Here is a 22,859-nt window from a genome sequence, read left to right as displayed (position 1 = left end):
AGCAGGCTCAAAAGTTACCAGGGCATGGCATAGAGGACACTGACCTGTACAACCATTAAATAAGCTTTCTCTCCTGGCAAATCGCTTTTTAAAGGCAGGAAGGGAATATGTGATAAAATATTAATCTTATTGATTGTGCTCTAAGGAAAAAAAGGTTAGGATCTGATTGTAGAGGATGTGACAGCTTGCGGCTACTAAACATCTCTTCAAAATTACTATGTTGGATTTTTCCCCTTTTTAGTAAAGCAGGCCAAAAAAACATTCTCCTAATTAAATGTCAAATTTTTTTGACTTCTGAAATCAACCCAGTATTTCCTGCTATAAGCCATTTACTAGGAAGACATAAAAATCCAGGCAGGCAATGGGCCCTTCAGTTAACATTTTTACCCCCAAGCACAGAAAATTATATTGATAAAAATACACACATTTATGTTACCACAGTGAAAAGCATCCATTGAAGCCCGAGGCAGCAAACAAGAAGCAAGATGTCATTTTCCAGTTTGAGGTAAATTTACTAATTTAATACTAACTCCTTTTTTTATCTTGCTTTTTCTTTTTTCCTTTTTGTTTTTTCTCCCAACAGATCAACAATACTCCCAAAGAAGAAATCACAGCAGAGAAGTTCTGAGGCAGATGTTCCCAATGTGTGGCACCACACCCAGCTAACACAGAAACGGTACCCATGCAGCCAAAACTGAGCAACTTCATCAGGTGCACCAACAGCTTCTGCCAAGGTGATGGGCCCTCTTCATCTGGTTTGGTCAAAATCTGGTTTGAGGCTCAAACCCAGCAAAGCCAATGCTCAGCTACAAGGGAAGATTTAAGCCCTATTAATGCATCCGTGTAAACGCTTTGCTGAATTAAGTCTCTGCCCGTTTACACCTCTTCCTGTTATCATTTCTCCCTGGGCTATCACTAAATCACATAGCATCTAATGACCTAATTAAAACATTTCTTAACACTCACAGCATTTTTGATGCCAGCTTTCAACACAACTAATGGCAAATGAAGGTTAATAACTGGTAATTATCATACCCCTTTTAAGATTTTGTTTTTAAACAAAGGAGTGAAAATATAAAAATAAATTACTGAAAGAAAAGAGCAAGCAAACATGCCATTCCTGAACACTGTTAAACACTATTCACAATAACACAGTAGTTGTAGCTATAAAAGGCAAATATTAAAAATATTCAAGGCATTCAAGCAGGATGAATCTTAGACACTGAACGTTCTCAGAATTTCAGCTTTTAAAAAGCCACCTGTAGAAAAAGCTATCTAAATAGCTTACCGATATAGAAATCAAAGCTGCTATCTTGCCAAGATACAACTACTGAAGTGCAGCTACTGAAGTTACTGCTTCCTGTAACTTTTCATTGTTCTGTAAACAAGCTGCTTCTTTGCTACACCACCTTTCATATACATTATTCCAACCAATCCCCATGGCCCATTTTTCCTAACAGAGCTTCAATTTTACATGCTTTAAAAAACAAACAAACAAAATACAATCTTTAAAGACACAATAATAAAAACCTCCCATCTAACATGACACTACAGGAGCTTGAGCAGCTTCATGAACAGTTTATATTAACAGCTGCTGTAAAACCAGAGGGAACACAAGCCCACATTAAAATAATACTTGAGGTTTTCACAACAAGAGACGAGGAGATTTGCAGAAATACAAAATAGTATTCAGAAAAAAAAGCCAGTGCTTGGACTTGTCTATTCAAGTGTGTCCTTCAGTAGGAAAGGCTGCTCATAATGCAACACCTCAATGCCATTCAGGCTCAATCAATTCTTAGAGAGGCAGATGCTAAGTTGCACTGAGCAGAGCCTCTAGTGTATAACAAACTCTAACCAGAAACACAGCTCTCTCCAGTAAAAAGATTTGTTCAGAGTTCAGATTCAATATTAGGAAAATCACTAAAAGTAAGATTCGACTAAAATTTACTTAAGTATCATGTTTAAATCCATTGAACCATGGCTCTGTCAGCAAGTGTTGGGAGAGTAACAGAGATTTTGAAATCAGACTTAAGAACTTTACAGATCTATACCATTCAAACAGCTCCAAGATTTTTTTAAAAATGATAATTAATTTTATTCAAGATGAATGCACGTGTCTTTGTGACCTCAAGAAAATTTTGAGAAGAGGTCTGTGCACTTCGCTTGGCCACTGGAGTTAGGGTATAATGCTGACAAAGATCTGATGCACTGATAAGTCCCCAGCAACTGGAGCAAAATAACAGGACTATGCTGTAAACAGATACAAACACTTCATAAAAAACTCATGAAACACACACATAGGTTCAGAAGACTATGGAAGGCATGAATGTACTTCATAATCAGTGACTTGAGGCAAAAGGACCAAGATCATGGGCTACGAAGTAACCTTGAACAGAACATTCCCAATCCCCTGAATCAGAATTGTTCATTTCCAGCTAAAGTGGCTAAAACTTTTAAGCAATACTATCCTCTTTTTTTTTTTTTTTGAGGTAATGAGTCATACAAAATCATTCATTGAATCTAACTCCATATTGCTTTCCTCCTATTTTTTAATTAGATCTGACAATTATTACCATAAAGCACAAATTATTTTTAAGCTACGCTGAAGTAAACACTCGGCAACATCTGCTTTGTTTTCACTGTTCATTAAAACTTATTCAGAAGACCACAAGTTTTAAATGCTCCATCACTAGTTGTTATTCTGTACTTAAATAGTTCGATCAGCTCTCCTCTATTTAGAAAAAGCAACATACACCATTTTCCATCAAGACTAAAGAATGAAGAAATCTTCCCTTAGTCCTCTAAAGAGGGCAAAATCATCCAATGGCACCACAGAAACTTACTAGCTGCTAAAAAACAAAAAATACAAAAAGATCAGCCACCAGCGTGAGACTGCTACAGTACACTCCTAAAATCCCCATCCTCATCCAGTTCAAAAGTCAGGGCTGCTTAAGGATTCAGTCACCTGCTTAAAAAATTAAAATCAACAGTGTGGAGAAGAAACCAGCACCAAGTAATTAGGAACAGGGTGAGTGAATTTAGCGCTACGGATCTGCAATATTGATGGATTCAGCCATGCACCATGCATATATAACTCTGCTTTGGAGATGCAAAATGCAGTTTGCTCTCACACCTCTTGTTCTCCAAAGTTCTGTACAAATTTTAAAATGAATTTGCATGATGCTGAGGTTTGATTCTGTTAGTTTTCACTGGAGTATTTTAGAAACAGCAGGAAGAAAGACAATAGAACACACCTTGCTAGGCAAGTTACCATACATATACAAACACACACACATCTAGAGAATCACAGTCATCAAAGCTGGAAAAGACCTTTAAGATCAAGTCCAACCATCTACCCAGCACTGCCACTGTAACCCCTAAACCACTAAATCATCACCCAGCACCAGATCCAGACACCTCCTGAACACCTGACAGTGGATCCCATCAGGGCCCACAGACTTGTGAGTACGTAATTGGCACAGCAGGCCACTAATCATTTCTCATGGATTATGGGGACTTCACTCTTCTCCCCATCACCAAATTCCAGCTTTGAGAGCTGGGTATCCTGAGGACAGCTGGCCCTGATATTCAAGATTAAGGCAAAGAAGGCATTAAATACACATGCATGTGTATGTATGTACACATTCCTACTCACAAATACACTTATATGTGTAATACACATATATGCAATGCTCAGTGTTCCCTAGGGCAGGAGACTTAACCAACACACTGGGGACTGACCTTCAGATCACCTAAGACTGGAAATAGGAAGGTTGAGAGAGACTCCAACCCCACAGAGCAAATATCCTACACATTTTGAGCAGCTCTGCATTGTCCCACAGCTTGTCCTACTCCTATGAAGCCACAAAAAATTAGCTGTGAACCAGCCAGGAAGCTGATCCCAGGTGAAAACAGCTTAGCAAGATTACAAATTCAACAGAGATTTTAAAATTAGAGCTTCATTTCCCAGCTTGGTTGCCCATACAGCCACAGAAACAGATGGGAAATGAAGAGGGTTGATTTGGAGGTGGAGGGGAAGCAGTCAAAACTTGCACTGGAACATCTGTCTAAACTGCAGTTCTCAGGGAATCAAGAAAGAAGGATAGAAAAAAAATCTTTCTTTTTTTTTCTTGAGTCCTGAAGAGACTAGCAGGATCTACGAATACTTTATTCATTGGACAGAGCTTTGTTAGATAAATCATTAATCTGCCTGGAACCAGGAGCATAGGGCTGCATTCTGGGAAGCTCCTCTCCCAACTGGCTCAGCATCCCAGGGCACCTGGGCCTTCTCACATGAGTCAAGGCAGACACATCTCCCAGCATCTGCCTTTTCACCACCTTCACAGACTTTTATGTTTGCAGTCCTTGAAAGAAAAAGGAAGAGTAAAGGTGTAATTGCTCAGGTCTGCAGGTTACTCCCTGTTCTTGAGGAGAAATAGTCATGGAGGTACAAAAGCCCAGGCTGGGAGTGCCACTCATAACATACAGGACTGCACAGGAACCAAAAGGAGGAATCATTCATATGTCACCAGGCCTGCATTTACTTTTGTGATATTTAAGGAACATGTCTTACACCATCTGAAGTGAGAGCTCCTCCTGGGCACAAGCTCTGTGAAGATCAGGGGCCATTTCAATTCCTCTCCATGCACTTCCTGATGGATCAGCTTTGCTGTGCCAGGTACCAGCTTATCACGCAGGTTCACATTTGAATTGGAAATGCACTGCAAGCCAAGGAGAGTAATTTCCTGGGGTGGGATTCACCTCCTCCATCTTAAGGTATCTGCAATGTAAATGTCTCTATCTGAGTTTGGCACCTTAGGCTCCCTTTACAGTCAGCGAAGAGAAATAATCTTTTTAGGATGCAATTCATCTGACATATTTTAAAGGTCTACATGAGAAGGAAAGGAATCATGTCTCCAAAGTGCCTGCCTCTTTCCATTAGACAGAGGGTCAGTTTAAATGATTAGCTTGCATACAGAGATCTCAGCTGGACCAGATAAACAGAACCTACCTCATCTTTCTGCTTTTAAAAAACAAAACTAAACCAAGAAAATAAATTCACAAAAACCAATGAAAAATCCCAAACAAACAAAACCAAACCCACATAAAAGCTACCCCCAAAAAAAAAACCCAAAATCAAAAGACCACAAAAGCCAGACACACTAATCCCATGGCAAAAGTGGGATGCAGAATAAAACAAAATTATAAAAATACCAATTAGCTATTCAAACAACTGGGAACAATGCCTGCTCACTGTCCACCACACTTCAGCACTGCAGTAAAAGCTCGCTAATGAGCCAGTTAACCACACCAGACTTATTCTCTGCCTACAGCAGTGACCAGCTGACCGACCACCAAACCTGTACCAGTGGATGCTACCCAGCTGCAGTTCAGCCCAAATCAGTGTCTGGGCAGATACCATGAGAGCAAGGCAGGCTGCTCACTGGGATGTTTTTCTAGATTCTTGACCAGCTTAAATAATTTTATTCAGGAAGAGAAAAAGGCAAAGTTGCAAGAGTGCCATACTTATCAAAAAGCAGCCAGCAGAAACTCAAGAAATTTAGGGCCAAGATTAGTTGTAAGGAAAAGCTAAGCATTGGTCATTATAAAAATACACACAGGGAGGATCCAAGCACCAACCACTATTTTTGCATAAAGTAGTAATTAAAAAAAAAAAAAGAAAAAAAAAAAGTTGTATCTTTATTCCTTTCATATCCTAAGTATAACAGGTATTATTTCTGGAACAGCAGTAACTTCTAAGGTATCTCCAAAATTCACAGGCTTTGGCACATTGTGATTTTGGTGAAGTTGTTGTATACATGCAACTTCCCCCTGGAGTGTTCAAATACCGTATATAATCAGTGACACACTTACAGCTGTCCAAAGAGAAAAGACACGAAACTATAGAGGTCAGCATAGGGACTGAAGGAAGTTCAGCAGATGAATCCCAGGGCACGAGGGGATTACACCCTGTCACACCTGTACCACTGAACTCAATACTTCTGCTGTCTGGTCCTGCAGGCAACAGTCCTACCAATCATAATGTTATAATATGCATACAGTACACAAGAGGTACATAACAACCTCTAAGTTGTCAGGTATCAGTCAAATAAAGTGACGAGACATTGTACTTTTAAAAGGAACTTTAATTTCCCCCATATTTTAGCAATATTATGAGTCACCCACTAGATTACTTTTCAAATGTGTCTCCCCATTGAATGAAGCAGATATTTACAAGCCTCTTCAAGCTGATTCACCCTTTACTTTTCCAGGCAACCTCTTACATGACTAATGTGCAGGAAAATTCAAGTCCACAACATTCAGCTCTCAATTAGAGGCTATTTTTAATTAGCTACAAACACTATATCCAGACTGTATGAGCAGCAACTGGCCTGAATCAACACAGAGTTTTTGAAGAAAACAAACAAAGCAAGCCCACACAAGAAAATCTCATCTGGCCTTCATCCAAGCATGCAAACTAAGGGACATTTCCATATCACTCCGAAGATTTCAGTGTATTGGCCAAAGCCAGATTACTATGGGAAAGACAGCTTCTTTTCAGTTTAAAAACTAAAACTGTTTCTTTACCATACCCTTTACCTGAGAAGAACAGTATAGAAACAAGAACAACAAAATCATACCAATAGCAAAAACCAGAAAATACTTTTTTTATTGGTCTGATATCCTAAAATGTAAAAATGAACTCTGATCAGCAAGGTGGTGGGAGAAATTAAAAAGGAAGGAGTAAAAAGAAAGGCACCATCCATCCCTTCTAATCTCTTCACTGCGCCCAGAAAACAGAGGCAACCACAACGCTGTCTGCTCATCCTCCTCCATCAGCACAAAAATGCCGATACCATTTTTGCCACGATGTGACACCAGCACCCAGAGCTGAACACCAAAGGACAAACATTGCAAGGCTACATCAAGATTTCACAACATGATTTATTTGTGGCTCCCAGCAGGTCTTCCCAGATGATGAAGTGTCTTGCCAGCAGCCGAAATCTCGATACTGAGACCACAGACCTGCATTAAACAAAGCATTGCTCCTGCTATTATTTTATCTATCCTGTTCATGAACAATGTCCTCTTGATTAATTTAAATAATTGCTCCGTGTTATAATAGCACCAGTAGATACACATTGATCATCTTTACATACTCTGGATGCCTGACATAATGAGTATGGAAATGAAAGTGGAGAAACTAAAGAAAATGGAGTCCGCATCCAGCTAGGAAAATGCTGGAATAGCCAGGAATCAGCCCCTACTTAGCTGGAAGGGAAGACACTTGTTAGGACACAAAAGGATCCTCCTTTCATCCTCAATCAACAGAAAATTAGCCAGGAGGCTGGAAACTTAACATAATTACACACAGTGACCTTTGAACCTTATTACTGCATACACACAGGTTTAACTGTATGGCTGTCATTAGTCCCTTACTCCCAAACACAAATTAGCCATGTTAGGCAAAATTAGGCAAAAATTCAACATAAGTAGAAAGCAAGAAATGTCGCCAAGTGTAATAATTAGCATGCACTGCAGCTGGACCCCTTGTGCTGCTTCCAACATGGGCACTATCCCCTTCTCATAGGCTTTGTAACATCTGGCAAAGGGGGTTCCCTTGAGCTCTAAGGAGGAACTTTCCCTTCCTTGTGGCATTTGCCTAGCATTGGTTTTTGCCACCGAGAGTGCCAGCACATCTGGGACCTTCAGCCTCAAAGTCCACATAACTGTACAAAGTCGTCAGATTCTGCACAGGCGACTTCCAGACAGGGAGAAGGGACTATAAAATACCTCCTGCTCCCATGCACCTTTTCCAAGGGCCACCATATCTCTCTGGATGGAAGCATCACTGGTGCTTTCACAATGTGCACCTACCCAACTAGCACACCCAGCACATGTGGCAAGCAACTTCTACTTTCATTTTAAAAAATAGCTTAGTTTTAGGAGCAGCAAAATGCTAGTAAAGAATGTCACCTCCCTTTTTTAAACAGCCACACAAGAAATTTATCAGGGGTGGATTTTTTGACTCATTTTCAAGTCCCACTGAAAGTTCAAAATTAGGGGAAATGCTGTAACTCTGCAGCATTTACATTAAAAACAGAACAAAAAATTTAGGTATTACAACAAAATGTCATTCCCAAGTCAGAAACAAATTATCTGACTCAGCAAGGAAGTCTATCAGGAACAAATACATATGGAGTTACTTGAACTAAGTTAGTTCTATGGAAAAGCAGATGTCAAGGAGACTTCAGTCCAGTGAATTTTCCACCTTCCTTTTCCTGTCTGACTTCTAGCATAAGGAGAACATAATGGGACCATTACTTTTCCAGCAGGCTCTGCTTTCATACATAGATTTCATCTCCACAGAGGAACATTTTTGAATGTTTGGGGCTTTTTTTAAGGCTGGATTATAACCTAGCTTCCATGTAGGGACCCAGATGAAACAAGGCCTGTCTGAGCACCTGACTGAATTCCAACCAGAGCAAAGAACACCTGTCATCCTTTGATGACAACTGGTTTATAACCAGTAAAATGGTTATAAACCCAGCTCTCCTTGCCCTTACCTTTCCTCTTTGTCCACCACCATCCCAGGATGATGATTTCATGGCAGGCAGTTTCACCATCCTCAGCACCAAGCCAGCCCTGGGGACACCATCTAGGATGCTCAAAAAGGATCATGTTTGCTGCCCTTTGACCCACGGCTCTGGGCTTGCAGTCTCTGCTAAAAAGACAACTCATACCCAGCTGCAGATGTATGAAAGAGCCCCTTAAAATATGATGGTCAGCTACATCCTTACGTGCCATATTCCTCCTCAGTGTACCATATACACAAATCACCTGGCAAGGAGAAATTTTCACTGAAACTCAGGAAAACATCATGGCAAAATATGTGGGGATGAGGCACACATGAATTTCTGTACTTCACACACAGCCTCACAAATCTGCATTTAGCATCTAGTGGGATTAGCACAATTATAAATTATTAGAAAGTCCTGAGAGCTGTCAGGACAGGAAAAAGAATGCCCTTAACTAAAGACCAGGGAAGGTGAGCAGCTGGAGCATCAAACACTGGATGCCTCCTGTAAGTTGGCACCTCAAGATATCATTAAGGCATGGAGCTCACATCTTCTCTCAACTCTTGTAAGAAAAGGTTTTGGGTTTACCTCTAGCAGGAGGAACTACTTAAACACCATCTAATCTGATATAAAGACAGCTGCTGTACAATGCAGGGAGGCAGTGGGGCAGATGGGGATTGATGAAAACACAGTTTTGCAGCACAGGAACTCTGGGGCTCCTTTCCTTTAAAACTGGAATTCCCCCTTCTTTTGCAGGGAAAGACTAAGTCACTCAGAAAACTCACACATCTAGCCTTCAAAGACCACCACAGCCCACTACCGAAAAAGAAAGTTTAAAATAATATACTTCCAGGTACTCATGTTCTCAGCTTCATATTGCGTAAAGCAAGTCCTGTAGTTGTGTGTCAGCACTTGAAAAACCTGTGCAGTTCACATATTTGATGAAGTTTTGTCCCTGTGACTTGTACGGAAAACTATGATGTTGGAAAAACAGATACATACCACTGTATGTCAAATAATGTTTCAAAACTGGAAGCTCCTGTGGGATGTTTTTTTCCTGGTAAAGGGCTCCACAGTAGCTGTGCCAAATAAAACAGCACTGTTTTGGTTTAACCTGTCATGGTTTTGGTTAAACTGTCATGGTTTAACCCCAGCTGGCAACCAAGCCCCACAAAGCTGCTTGCTCACTCCCCACAACAGAACAGGGGAGAGAATCACACTAAAAATGAGAACACTCATGGGTTGAGGTCAGGGCAGTTTCATAGGTAAAGCAAAAGCTGTGCAGGGAAGCAAAGCAAAACAAGGAATTTATTCACCACTTCCCATGGGCAGACAGGTGTTCAGCCATGTCCCAGGTAAGCAGGGCTCCATCACACACAGTGGTTACTTGGGAAGACAAAAAGCCACCACTGCAAATGTCTTCTGCTTCCTTCACCTTCCCCCAGCTCTAAATGCTGAGCATGATGCCATCTGGGATGAAACATCCCTTGGGTCAGCTGGGATCAGCTGTCCTTCCTGGCTGTGCTCCCCTCCCAGCTCCTTGTGCACCCACAGCCTCCTGGCTGGTGGGATGGGGTGAGAGGGAGAAGAGGCCTTGATGCTGTGCAAGAGCTTCTCAGCAGTGACCAAAATTCCCCTGAATTACTGACATGGTTTCCAGCACAAATCCCAAACACAGCCCCTTAACAACTACTGTGAAAAAATTAACTCAGCCAAAACCAGCGCACTGATGATAAAAGAAAGTAAGACAAGAATATTTATCCACATTCCACATTTTCTCCTTGTTGGGCACAATACAAGAGGTTAAACACCCTCTGGTGAAGCCTCTGTTCATCTCACTAATTTGGAACTATCATAAAATATAGGACTGCTTAAAGGCATCAGCATTGATGACAGGAGTCAACTATCATCAACTACATTAGCACTGACCACAGGAGTAAAATCCCTGTTTGGGGATTTGTGCTTGTGGGTTTTGATTGTTTTTCCCTCTACAAAATTTAAGCATCTAAAAGCTCTAGCTAAAGGATAAGATTATTGATACAGAGCTAGATATATATGTGCATCACTTGATATGCCAAACCATATGGCAACAGGGAAGTCCTGAAGCGTGTAAATCTTGATCTGAAAATAATTCTCGGCTGAATCTGCAACATATGATAATTTCCCTACATCCTATTCTCACACCTGTGCGCTTGTGTTATCTTCTCCCCCCAATCACATTGCAAAACCCTACACCAAAAAAATAAGAAGCCCAACCCCCAGAACACATTGCACAGCTGTCTCACTGTCACATCTATTATTCAAGAAAGGTCTCATTGAATAAATGTCTGTTCAGAGGCTCTAAACAAATTTCATTTCTGAACACCACTGTCTGCAGCCCAGCAGGCCATTTCACCAAGATAAGATCACACATTTAATCAAACGCTTCAAAAAAGAAATACACACCGAGTTTGCTTAATAACGTCAAATAATAAAAGTGCAGCACTGGCAGCATACTAATTTTTAGTGCTCTTTCTTCTTTGAGGGTTGTCTCAATAGTCAAGGTCAACCGTACATGGGATTTCTTCTAATTAGGGCTTCTGGTAATGGCTAGACCTGCTTACTCGCACCATTTAGCCACAATTCTCCCTAAAATGAAGACATTTCTCTTTCATTTTAAATTAAATCACTGCAGCATCCCACCCAAGTGCAATAGACAAAACTGCATAACTCTGCTAATTCAATAAACGACATAAATGAAAGAAACAAAAAACACATCTTTGTGGTCAACAAGCAGTCATCCACACAAACATCTATGGTATAAAAGGAAAAGTGATTTACAGAAAAAAACCCAACAAAACGTGATTATCTGCTTGATGTTTAACTATAGTTCCTACTGCTGTACAGCACAGACCTACTCTGAGATAGAAATTGGGAGTGGACTTGGCACCCCTAGACCAAAATACACTTTTCCTTCACTACTATTTATTGTAGTAGTAAGAGGAACCAGCTCAAAAATCCAGCATTATGTTATTACTACTGCAAAACACATCTCTGTTACTACAGATCAGACTTAAATGGTATTCTTCACTAACTTGTCTATTACTCTGTTTATTAATAATTACTTATTTATGCATTTAAGTAATCAGCTTTACCACAATGACGACTGCTGAAATAGGCTTTGCCCCCAGATTGCATGAGCTGGGGATAACCGTGGACTCTTGCTGTGCTCAAGCCTGCAAGCTTGAAAAGGGTCAAACAAAAGCTGGCATCCTCACCCTTGCAGCCTGGCTCATAGGTTATGCTGGGCTGCCCTTTGCTTGCTTGGGATGAGGGAGCAACCAAGCATAAAGGCATTGGAGAAGACAACCTCCCATCTGCTGCTGCCAAATCTTAAGACAAACAGTGAGGCAGCTCTGTGATATATTCCACACCATACCCCATTCTCCCTGTCAAAAACATCCCTGCAGACACTGTGGAGGTCCAGATTCTCCCCTTGAACAGGAAAACTGCAGCTTAGTTTATGCTGGCATAAACAACTGCTTGAGTCTATTGGCAAACATCTTCCTACATGTTTCAAACATGTTGAATTTCACCCAAGGTCTCAGCGTCACTGCAAACTCAGGGCTGCTCAGTTGGGAATATTGACACATGCTCAGTGATGTGTGCCTGTATTTCTCACCAAAACAAGGATACTTACATAGGTATCATTCCCTTGTTGCAGTGGATATTGTCTACTTCAACTTCAGCAAGGCTTTAGACACCATCTCTCTCATCATCCTCACAGGCAAGCTCAGCAAATGTGGAAAGGAGGAGGGGACAGTGAGGTGGATTGAGAACTGGCTGCAGCGTGGGTCTCAGAGGGTCATAATCACTGCACAGGGTTCATTTGGAGGCCTGTCACTGGGCTGTCCCCCACGGTTCAATACCAGGCCAGGTTAATCAGTGACAAAGGCACAGAGGCCTCCTCAGCAAGTTCACTGATGACACAAGGCTGGGAGGAGCGGCCAATTCCCCAGAGAGATGCACAGCCCTTCAGCAAAGGCAAATGCTGGGTCCTGCACCTGCGGAAGAACAACCCCAGGCACCAGCACAGATGGGGGACTGACCTGCTGGAGAGCAACTCTGTGGAGAAGGATCTGGAGATCCTGGTGGACAAGCTACCCGTGAGCCTGCTGTGTCCAAGGAAGGCTGCTGGTGTCATAGGGTGCCCTAGGAAGAGCACTGACAGGTCAAGAGAGGTGATCCTGCCCCTCTACTCAGCCTTTGTAAGGCCTCAACTGGAACGCTGTGTCCAGTTCTGGGCTCCTCAGGACTAGAGGCATGGAGCTCCTGGAGTGAGTCCAGTGGAGACCAAGAAAGATGATGAGGGGCCTAGAGCATTAAGGGACTGGAGCAATCATGGAAGAAATTCTTTACTGAATGGTGGTGAGGCACAGGTTGCCCAGAGAGCCTGTGGATGCCCAGGCAAGGAGTGTTCAAAGCCAGACTGGATGAGGCATTGACCAACTGGGTGCAGTTGGGAGCCATCCCTGACTACGGCAGGGGTTTGGAACAATCTTTATGGGCCCTTCAAACCCAAACCATTCCATGACTCCATGACTCTGTTTCTCCTGAGATATAAGATATAAGTGAGATACTACTGAGATATAAGTAACAGGCTAAGTTCAGTCTTAAAGAGATGACTGAGAAGGGATCTCATCAATGTCTGTGGGTATCTGAAGGGAGGTGTCAAGAGGATGGAGCCAGACTTTTCTCAGCAGTGACAAGCAAAAGGACAAGAGGCAATGGGCAGAAACTGAGGCACAGGAAGTTCCACCTGAACATGAGGAAGAACTTTTTTTTGCTGTGTGGGTGACCAAGCACTGGAACAGACTGCCCAAAAAGGATTGTGAGTCTCCCTGACTGAAGCACTTCAAGGACAGTCTGGATGCACACCTCTGCAATGTGCTCTATCTAGGATGACCCCGTATCAGTAGGGAAGTTGGATCAGATGACCCAGTGTGGTCACTTCCAACTCATCCATCCTGTGATTCCGTGATTTCAGCCTCCCTTTCGAATATCAATGATGCTGTACAGAACAAGGCTCCCCACTCTTGCAACTGAAAGGTCTAGCAGCACAGACTTTAGAAAGACTCATTGCAAATTGGTGACCTACTTAAGGAGATCTATAAAGTGCACTGCAATTGTAATTGTGGATCCCTTGTCAGAAGGTCGCAAGTTATCCTTCTATGCAGTGTAATTGCTATATTTCAAATACCTATCGGAAAGAATTTTACTCAAGGAGGTATATGTCATTTTGGAGCCATACCAAATAAAGCAGTGATTGTAACATTACGGTCCTCTAAAAAAAAAAAACAAAAAAAACCAAAAAAAACCACAGACATTCCACACACCTGCATCCATTAAAGATAATCCAAAATGACATTTTCTTGAAGAAGTCTGTGCTGTGGGAATTGCAAGTGCAGTAGTCACATCATAATTTCCCTCGGAAGGAAGTGGGATATATACATAAAATTTTCAAACTATTACAGCCTGTGATTGCAATATCCAAAATCCAAAGGAATGACATTTTAAATTACACACACAGTTCCAACAAGCCTTAGCTGAGACACAATGTCCAATATAGAAATCTGACTTGTGGAAACAAGAACGGCTGTTCTCTGGATACTCCAGATAAGCCATCTCCTACCGGATTACAGGCCAGTACTGTGTACCTCCAGACAGATGTCACATAAAAAAATCATTCAAATGTATAAATGTCAAATTACAAATGTAATTCATAATTTTTTTGTAAATGCAGGGAAAAAAAGGAGTGAGACAAAAAAAACCCAAACAAACCCAAACCAAAAATGCAAAAGAACACAGCAACAGAAGTGGTAAGTAAGGATTCACATTACACAGCACATATGGGTAAAAAAAACACAACATACATCTTGCTGAAACAAAAACACCCAAACAACAAAAACCTGTGCCCTTTAAAGCGAGTGGTGGGAATCTACACTATTTTGAAATCACAATGTTTCAGTCAGTAACACATGCATGCAAAGGCAAAGCAAAAGAAAGGGAGTTAACATGATCCCTGAAATTCTCAACTGTCTCCATAAGTGAAATGTATTAAAAAAGACAGCTACAAAGGGTGCTATATTTTTTTTCTTTCCTCCAGCAGTCTTTGTAACAGAAAAAAATAAAATAAGATAAAAATAAATAAAATAAAATAAAGTTGGGAGGAGATAGGGAAGGTAAAAAAAAGATAAAAAAATCCAGAGAGCTATTGAAAATCTCCTTACAGGGTCAGCTGTCACTGGAATGCATTTGAGTATTCAAGGTAGCCACCCATGCAGAACATCAAAAACTGGGCTTGGGTCCCTCCCCTATTCTCATGGGCTTAAGCCAAGGCTTGGTTTGGGACACTGAAGAGCAAGGCAGGGCAGTGCCTTTGCAGGGCTTGTAAACAGGGACCCACCGATCAAACAGAACAGGGACACTGCTTCTGCTCAGGGCTTCCCTTGTTTCCTGGTGCCCTGCAACACAACACACAGGCTTTACCACTAAAAAAAACAGTTAATAGCTCAGCAGCTCCCAGTGCTGGGCTCTTCTGAGCTAAACTCCCCTTCTAACCTAGGCCTGCCCAAAGTCAGGCAGCGTATTTGTAACTAACTCACTCCTTGCTTGAAGGAAAATGTTGACATCCCCAAGTACTCTGCAAACAGCACTTCTGCAACACCGTGAAGCTTCTCTTTCTCACTGTGAGGGCAATGAAAAAAAAATCTCATTAAGGCAGGCTTGGGATCAGCAACTTCAGAATGGAAAAAGCCTGCTACAACAAATAAGCAAGGACCAGCACTGACTCTGATAAAACATGTGGTTGCTCAACACATCTGAAAATGTGGTTGTTCTATTTTGGTGCTGGACTATTAACCAAGCAACTCAGGTAAAATTTTAAAACTGCAGGCCCATGCACAAGTTATTGTCCATTACTGCACCTACCAAAAAACAACCAAAAAATAAATAGGGAGAGTCTTTCCTGCCAAACAACCAAACAACTCTATGCATCGGCACCATCACTTCACAAACAAAACCTATATATGCACACACACAGAATACACATGTGGGTACATATGTTTTGGGTATAGGTGCAATTCTAAACCTAAAGCCAAAATTCTTTTTCACTTCCCCGAGTTTTGACAAAAAAAAAAAAAAAATCAGAACTCTGTCTGTTCTCCAAATCATGGTATTTATATGTCTGTATATGTGCCTGCACATAATAAACAGATGCTCTAAGACTGCATTAGTCAGAATGTTCCTATGCCCTGAACTTTTAAACAGTGTTCATTGATGCAGTGCCCTCACCTCTGTAAGTAGATTCTTGGTTCCTGAGGAGTGGGAAAGGGACTTACTTTAAAAGCTCGTATCTATTGTATGCAGTGACTCTTACAAACTAATTACTTGCCACTGGTGTAACACCACCAAGAGTCTTATCCAAAGGGGCCAGATTTAGACTAGACCTCCTTTCAGAACAGCGCTGTGCAACACTGGCACCTTTGAGCACGACTTTGCAGTAGGGCAATTCATGGCTAAATTTTAAGCACCACTTCTACAAAAGCACCAAGAGTCCTATTTCACTTCATTTTTACTTTGCATTGCTGTAAGTAAACACTCATGTTAGTCCTTTGTATTTATGACACTTTGCTCTAAGTTTTAGAAACGCATAGCTCCATTCCAAAGTTCAGAATCAATGACCTTACCTGATATAAATCAATGCAACTGCAATCAAATCAGTAAAGCTCTTACAATTAATAGTAGCAAAGCTATAATCCAAACTACTCAAAACACTGTGCATAATATTTCAAAGCTGTTCCCTGACAGGTACCCACCGTAATGAATCGGAGCTGTGGTACAGGCCTCTAAAGCATTAGGTTTGTAGCCACTGAAATAATTCCTGTGTAATTACTCACATGTTGACTAACGTGCTTTAAAAAAATAATTTTCAAAAATCCTGGCAGAGTGAGCACCAATGGAACCTGTAAAGGTTTATTACTCTAAGGCATTTAAACAAAATCTACAACTTCATATTGCCTAACTGGGACAGCTGCCAAACTCCTCTTTGCTTTCTTCAGAATGGTGTCTATTTCATGACCCTAGAAACTGAAAGCTGTCAAGCCTCAAATAAAAGTATCTTGATTTTAATTTTGGACTGTTTTCACAAACACATTTTAGAAGTGTACACAGATTTCTACTCTTCCTCTGTGTTCACTGCTTTGTTCAGCCTGAAATGCCACCTCTGGCAAAGAAGTTACGAAACAATTACTAGAAACTTGATACTAAAGAAGGAAATATCTTTTCTGAAAAGATACCACATCTGAGATTCTGAAGCTTCTTTTCAGAAGATACCACATCTGAGATTCTTGAGCATCTTCCCCCCACAGGGAAGCCAACACAAGTGCCCCATTGACTACAGAGGGAGCTCCCATCACAGATGCAGCAGCACCTCCCTCGGATGGGAGTGGGCCTGAAGAAGTAGAGATGAGAAGTTCAAAAAAAGGGAGGAAAAGAAAAACCACTCAGCCAGAGGAAAACAGAGGTTTCAGGCAGGCTGAAAAAAACACGCATTGACCACCACTTAGTAAGTAAAACTGTGGTCCAGAACACTATTAAAATGAAGATTTCATTGCCTGAAAAGGCTACCTTGCTATAGTTACAGATGCTTAGTGCAATGACTGGTAACAACATCTGCCTTACAGGCAAAATCAGAAGGCTGTCTGAAAAGACTGCTGAAGTAAAAGCTGTAGTGTCAAGGTGTCCTTAGAGAAGTTGTCTTAAAAATGAACACTTAGCTTGCAGCCAGGAATTTCAGACTGCACTGTAGAGATTATCTAGTGAGGAACGTAAAGCAAGCATTACACTGCAAACCTGGAGGCCAAAACCAGGCAATGAGATAACGTCCTAGATAGAATCACATCACAGATTTGAGTAGGAGGTGGTTTCCTTGCCATTAAAGTAGGCAAGAATTAAAAGTAGATGCTTAAAAGCAAAGTTCTCCTTCTACTTCATCAGCCTGCTCTGGGAGCTTCCACTGCCAGCAGGCACTAGGATGAGAGCAGGGAGTGCTGGAGCATCTCAACACCTACAGAAACAGGACATATTCACATGCATCCCAGGCAGGGATTAAGGAGCCCGACATTAAGTGCTGGTGGGGATCATGATGAACATTTAGCAAGGCAGGCATGACCCCAGGAGATGAGGCAGTCAGAGGCCAGCATGTCACACTGCCTTACTGGGACATTTACTTACATTCCTACAAATACACCAGTGCATACTGAACTTTGGCAAATGACAACTTCTAGCTCTCCATCCTGCAACTGAAAGCACTGCCTAAAGACATAGCAGAGATTGAAGTGCAGATGTACACTCAGAATTTGAGTGAATTTGCAGGACAGCACCTATTTATTGAATGAAAGAAGGATCAGCAGGGAAGAAATGGGTATCCATAAACATCTCCCCAGAATGTCGATGCTCACCAGTACATCCTACCCCAGTAAGTACCCCATCACAAGGGGCAGACAAAACCTTCTTTATTTTTCAGTGCTGTCCTGATATTCCAGTATTGTCCTCAGCAGCCCTTCAATATTGTGATATCTATCTCTCAGATGATCACCACTCCAAAAAAAATTAATTTTTGAGTTGTTCTTACAAACCTCTTGTGATGTGCAAGAAATCTCTAGGGAACAAAAATTTTTATCAAAATCACTCCAACCACAGCATTTGGCTGCTTCCACAACCACCAAGTAACATAATTACAACAGAAAAAAAAAAAAAAGGCACTTATTTAAAGCATAGAAATCCTTGTGCCTATCCTCCATGCTTTAGCTTTTCCTTGATCCATTCCTGCTCCCTGAATTCCATCCCTTTCATCAATCTTTAACCCATCCTTTATACTGTGTCACACATTAAATTGCTTCCAAGTCAATCTACACCAGTCCCAACACTATTAGTATTAAAATTATTAATAAATCACACATTCCTAGGACTTCTCCATTTACAAAAGCTTCCCTCCCCCGTGTGCATGAATAAATGTGTTGATGATGCATCCACTCATGCTCTGAATGTGAAAACCCTGATGGCAGCATCAGGCCCTCCAGCTGAGCGCTGCCAAAAGCTAAAGGTCATGTATATTCCTGTTCAGTCCTGGCTGATAATTCGCTCTACCTGCCTCTAGATATTTATTTATTTATTTATTTATTTTTCTAACAGCCCTGCAATGCTGGGCTGAGATGCCCAGCTCATCAGTCAGCTGCCTGGATGTGCACGCCTGCATTTTCACCTACAAACCTGCTTGCTTCCCTCCCAGCCAGCAAAGAGCACTGGCTTCATGCTTGCACCAGCAGGCACAGGGCAATTTGCTTTCTGTTTCAGGAGGAAAAAAGCCTTTTCTGCAATTAATGCTTGGATAGGCAAGCTGAGCACCTCTGCCACATCATCCCCGACTGGGAGGAAGGACGTGATCCCCATGGCATCTCAACCAGTGGGATGCACAGCCAAGCAAACAAAGGAGGGGGGTGGAGGGATGGACCCAGCAGGGCTCAGGGACAAATTCAAATATCCTAGGCTGAGACATAAACTACTTCGTCTCTGGAGGGCACCAAGAAACTGAAACACCAGCTCCCGCTTTTGTCACAAAAAAACATCACTGTGAGGACTCAGTAGCCTCAACTTCATAAATATCATTAAAATCTCACTGCCCCACAAAGCAGCATTCAATGTTTTCACTATCATCAATCTACACTGTCATTTATCTTGTCCTGGAATTCAATGAGAAACTAAACATACCTTCTCCTAACCACCTCAAGCAGAAAAAGGGAAAAATATATTAATTCAGTAATAGAAATTATATGGAACTCACAAACCAAGACTAGCTTTATAAAAACCTCAGTCCTTTTGGAAAGAAACACACCAAAGATATATATCCACTTTATTTTTTGCTAGCAGGTAACAAGACAACAGTCAATTTATAGTAAATCAAGGCTAAATAAGGAAAAAGTACCATTAAAGTACTCTTAAAGAGCAGGAACAGGAGCAGCCTCAACCGTAACAAGGGGGATTGACTCCTGTTCTCTCAGAGCAGTTTAATCTTTAGGAAAAAAATACAGCTTTACCATAGAGCCCTAACCTGAACTTTGTCACCCAACATTGGCATGGATCTCAACTGACGACTACAGACTTTTTGACAGCAGCCCATTTTAACCTGTAACACCTGGTTTACTCCCATGAAAAACTCCATGGAAGAATTTTTCCTAATGAATGCACAGTAGAAGCCTGTTCGTATTGCAAACCCCTGGAAATGATGATAAATGAGCTCTACAAAGCACATGCTACTACTCAGTACCAAGCAGGCAGCATTGGCTGCGCTCTTAAGAGGAAGCATTCCACAATGAAAATGGAATTCATTTCTTTTCAACTCCATGGAAGATTTCTTTTTGGTCAGCTTCGAAAATTTTGATCCTACACTCTGGAATAATCAGTGCTATAATACAGAGAGAAATTTCAGCCGGCAGGCTACCTCTCTGCCTTATATCAAGAAACAGATGGCATTTTTTGCCCTTTCCCTTGCATCTCAGGCTCCCTCTGAGCAGCTGGCTGCCTGGAACCAGAACTGTAAGGGTGGAAATGGCAATAACTCTTAAGGAGTGATCTAAACAGGAAAGTAAATACAATAGACATGGGTTGCTTTGGCTAAAACGATAATGAACTCTACAGTTGACAAGCAGAAACAATGCATTGCTGTTGGCCAAAATACGAGTTGTTTTAACTACAGCAGAGAAGAATCTCATGCCTATCAGTAAAGGGAGAGAAAAAGAGGCTCCTTTCCTACTTCATGCAAAACTACACATCTGCCTGTCCATAGGGGAAAGGGTAAGGAAAAAAACTCAACTAAATGTATTGGAGGTCAGCGTTACTTCCCTGGACAACTCCGGATGCAAGGCTGCTGATCAAACTCAGCCCTTGAAGGCAATCCCCCAAACACCCAGGGCACATCTCTGGGGTAGTGTAGCTACATCTTCATTAGCACTACCGGGCACCAGCTGGAGGTAGGCTCCTTAAACTGGGAAACAGGGTTGCTCTCTGGCTGATGGCAGCGAGGAACCATCATACTTACAACTGTACTTCCAAGTTATGCGGTCAAAAGATGATTGCATGCAAGGGGAACACAAATAAATAATTAAGGGAGCAAATAAACAAAGGGTTAAAAAGAAAGAGTCATTAAAAATGCAATTTTCGTCGTTCAGCTGTACACATCGGCCCTTGCTCAAAACAAACGCCGGTCCTATACAGATAAGAGCCAGCAAACGCCGGCTCACAGGCAGGAGGTGGGGAGCTCTGCACATCCCTACCTACACCGTGCGTTTCGCTCTCCGGCTGCACGGGAAGGCGAAGCTCCTCGCGTCTACCTGTAACGCGGGGCTGCTGGATTCAGACCTCTACCCTACCCCCCTCACATCCACGCACAGGCAGCCCCCAACACACACCCCCAATTCGGCAATATACCCCCGACTCATACCCCCTGATACCCACGAAAGCAATTGCTTCTCGAGGCACCCTTCAGCGATTAAACAGCAACGCAGATCCACGAAGGAATGGGCATGAAGACGGGGGAAGGGGGGGAGAAGGAGGGAGATTGAGGGAACAGAATCAAACTCACGAATTCCTCAGTGTTAACACCAGCAAACCCCCAGGTCCAACGTGGTGCCTTTCATAAAAAAACAAAAACCAAGAGAGAGCAAGAACAAAACCTACCAGGTCCCCTCCATCTCCTGACTGCCTCTGCCACCCTAGCTGCCCATAGCCAAACCAGGCTGGAGCTTACAAGGTATTTCCAAACAAGATGCACACCCCTTGTGCCTCCACTGCCGCCCAGCATGCGGACCCGGAGGGATGCTCCCCGGTTACCTGGAGGATCCAGCCCCCCTGAAGACAAACTACCCTTATTACAGCATCATCCAGCCCAAGCGTGCGCCCAGGGCGGCCAGCACCCTTCAGCCCAACGCGAGCGGGCAAGGGAGCAACTGAGGGGCCGGCAAGGGCTGGTGAGCATCCATCGGCTGCTTACTTACCTTTAGTCACCTCCGGCTCCTGAGATGCGAGTCCCCATCAGATCCTCAACAACCTGCAGCAGGGAGCTGCTGCCACAATCCAGCCATTAAAACCAGGGGTGGGAGTAGGAAACAGACCTGGCCACAGTACCAAAGCCCCCAGCCAGGAGGAAAAGGGGGGCGGACAAGAAGCACGAAACGTCCCTCAAGCAAAGAAAAATTAAAAAAAAAAAAAAAAAAAAAAAAAAGGAAAAAATAGAAAGAAGTAAAAGTCTTTCCTCTTCTGCCGTGTTCTTCAGCTACACAAGCTTCCTCTCGGAGGACGAGGGTGTGTGGGGATGGGGGAGGCGATTGCTCCCTCCTCTTCCCCGCCGTCGCCGACCCCTCTGGACGAAAGCCCCGCTCCGATTTACCTCCTCCAGGTGGGCAACTTCAGAGCAAGGTGATGTCTCCGGAGCCGGCACCACCGGCCAGGCGATTCGGATGCGGCAGAGTCATTGCCTGTGCTGCTGCTGCCGCTGCTGCCGCTGCTGCTGCTGCTGGGGAAGAACAGCCGCTGCCGAAGAGACCACCAAAAAAAAAAAAAATAAAAAAGGAGAGAAATCTTCCACCATCCCCCTTTCTCTCTTTCCCCTCCAGCACCAGCCGCTCTTCGCATCCGCTCCCCTGCCCGCGGCCCCTCGCTCCGCCGGGGCTGGGGGACACAAAGGCGCCCGCGCAGAGGGAGGCGGGTGGTCCTCAGCCCCCCGCGCTCCGCAGACACCCTGGATCCTTCCTGCTCTTCCTCCCGCTCCCGCTGCGGAGACCGCCAGCCCCGGCGCGGCGCGGTGCGGGCGGGCGGGCGGGCGGAGGGGGCGGCTCCGCGGGCGCGGAGGGGGCGGCTGTGCGGGCGCGCCCCGCGCGGTGCTCAGCGGGCGCGGGGGGGCCGCATGGCCGCCCCGCCGGCTCGGCACGGCTCGCCTCGGCACAGCAGCGCACACGCTCCGCACACGGGCAGCGCGCTCCGGGGCGGCGGGACCCGCGGCACCCGCGTCCACCGCAGGGCCGTCCGGGAGCGGGGAACGGGGCCCGGGGAGGAGGCGGCGGCGGCGGGCGGCGCGGCGCTGCTGCCCTGCCCGGCGGCGGCCGCACGGAGCCGGGCGGGCGGCGAGCCGAGGGGCGGGGGAGCTCCGAGGGCCCGGATCTGGGTTGCGCGGACGCGGGCTCCACC

General features: G+C 43.5%; 1 protein-coding gene across 2 annotated transcripts in view; it reads right to left on the bottom strand.

Moving 5' to 3' along the window:
- ADGRL3 (adhesion G protein-coupled receptor L3) overlaps positions 1 to 22,437 on the bottom strand; it is a 481,237-nt gene extending 458,800 nt beyond the window's left edge. For both annotated transcript variants that reach the window (XM_058838032.1, XM_058838033.1), the window contains exon 1: positions 21,671 to 22,437. The gene's annotated coding sequence lies outside the window, so the exon portion shown is untranslated. The remainder of the gene's footprint in view (positions 1 to 21,670) is intronic.
- Between the last annotated feature and the right edge of the window lie 422 nt (positions 22,438 to 22,859).

The sequence above is a fragment of the Poecile atricapillus genome, chromosome 4 (genome assembly GCF_030490865.1).
Source record: "Poecile atricapillus isolate bPoeAtr1 chromosome 4, bPoeAtr1.hap1, whole genome shotgun sequence".
NCBI classification, from domain to species: Eukaryota; Metazoa; Chordata; class Aves; order Passeriformes; family Paridae; genus Poecile; species Poecile atricapillus.
This window is presented reverse-complemented; position numbering and strand designations above follow the sequence as displayed.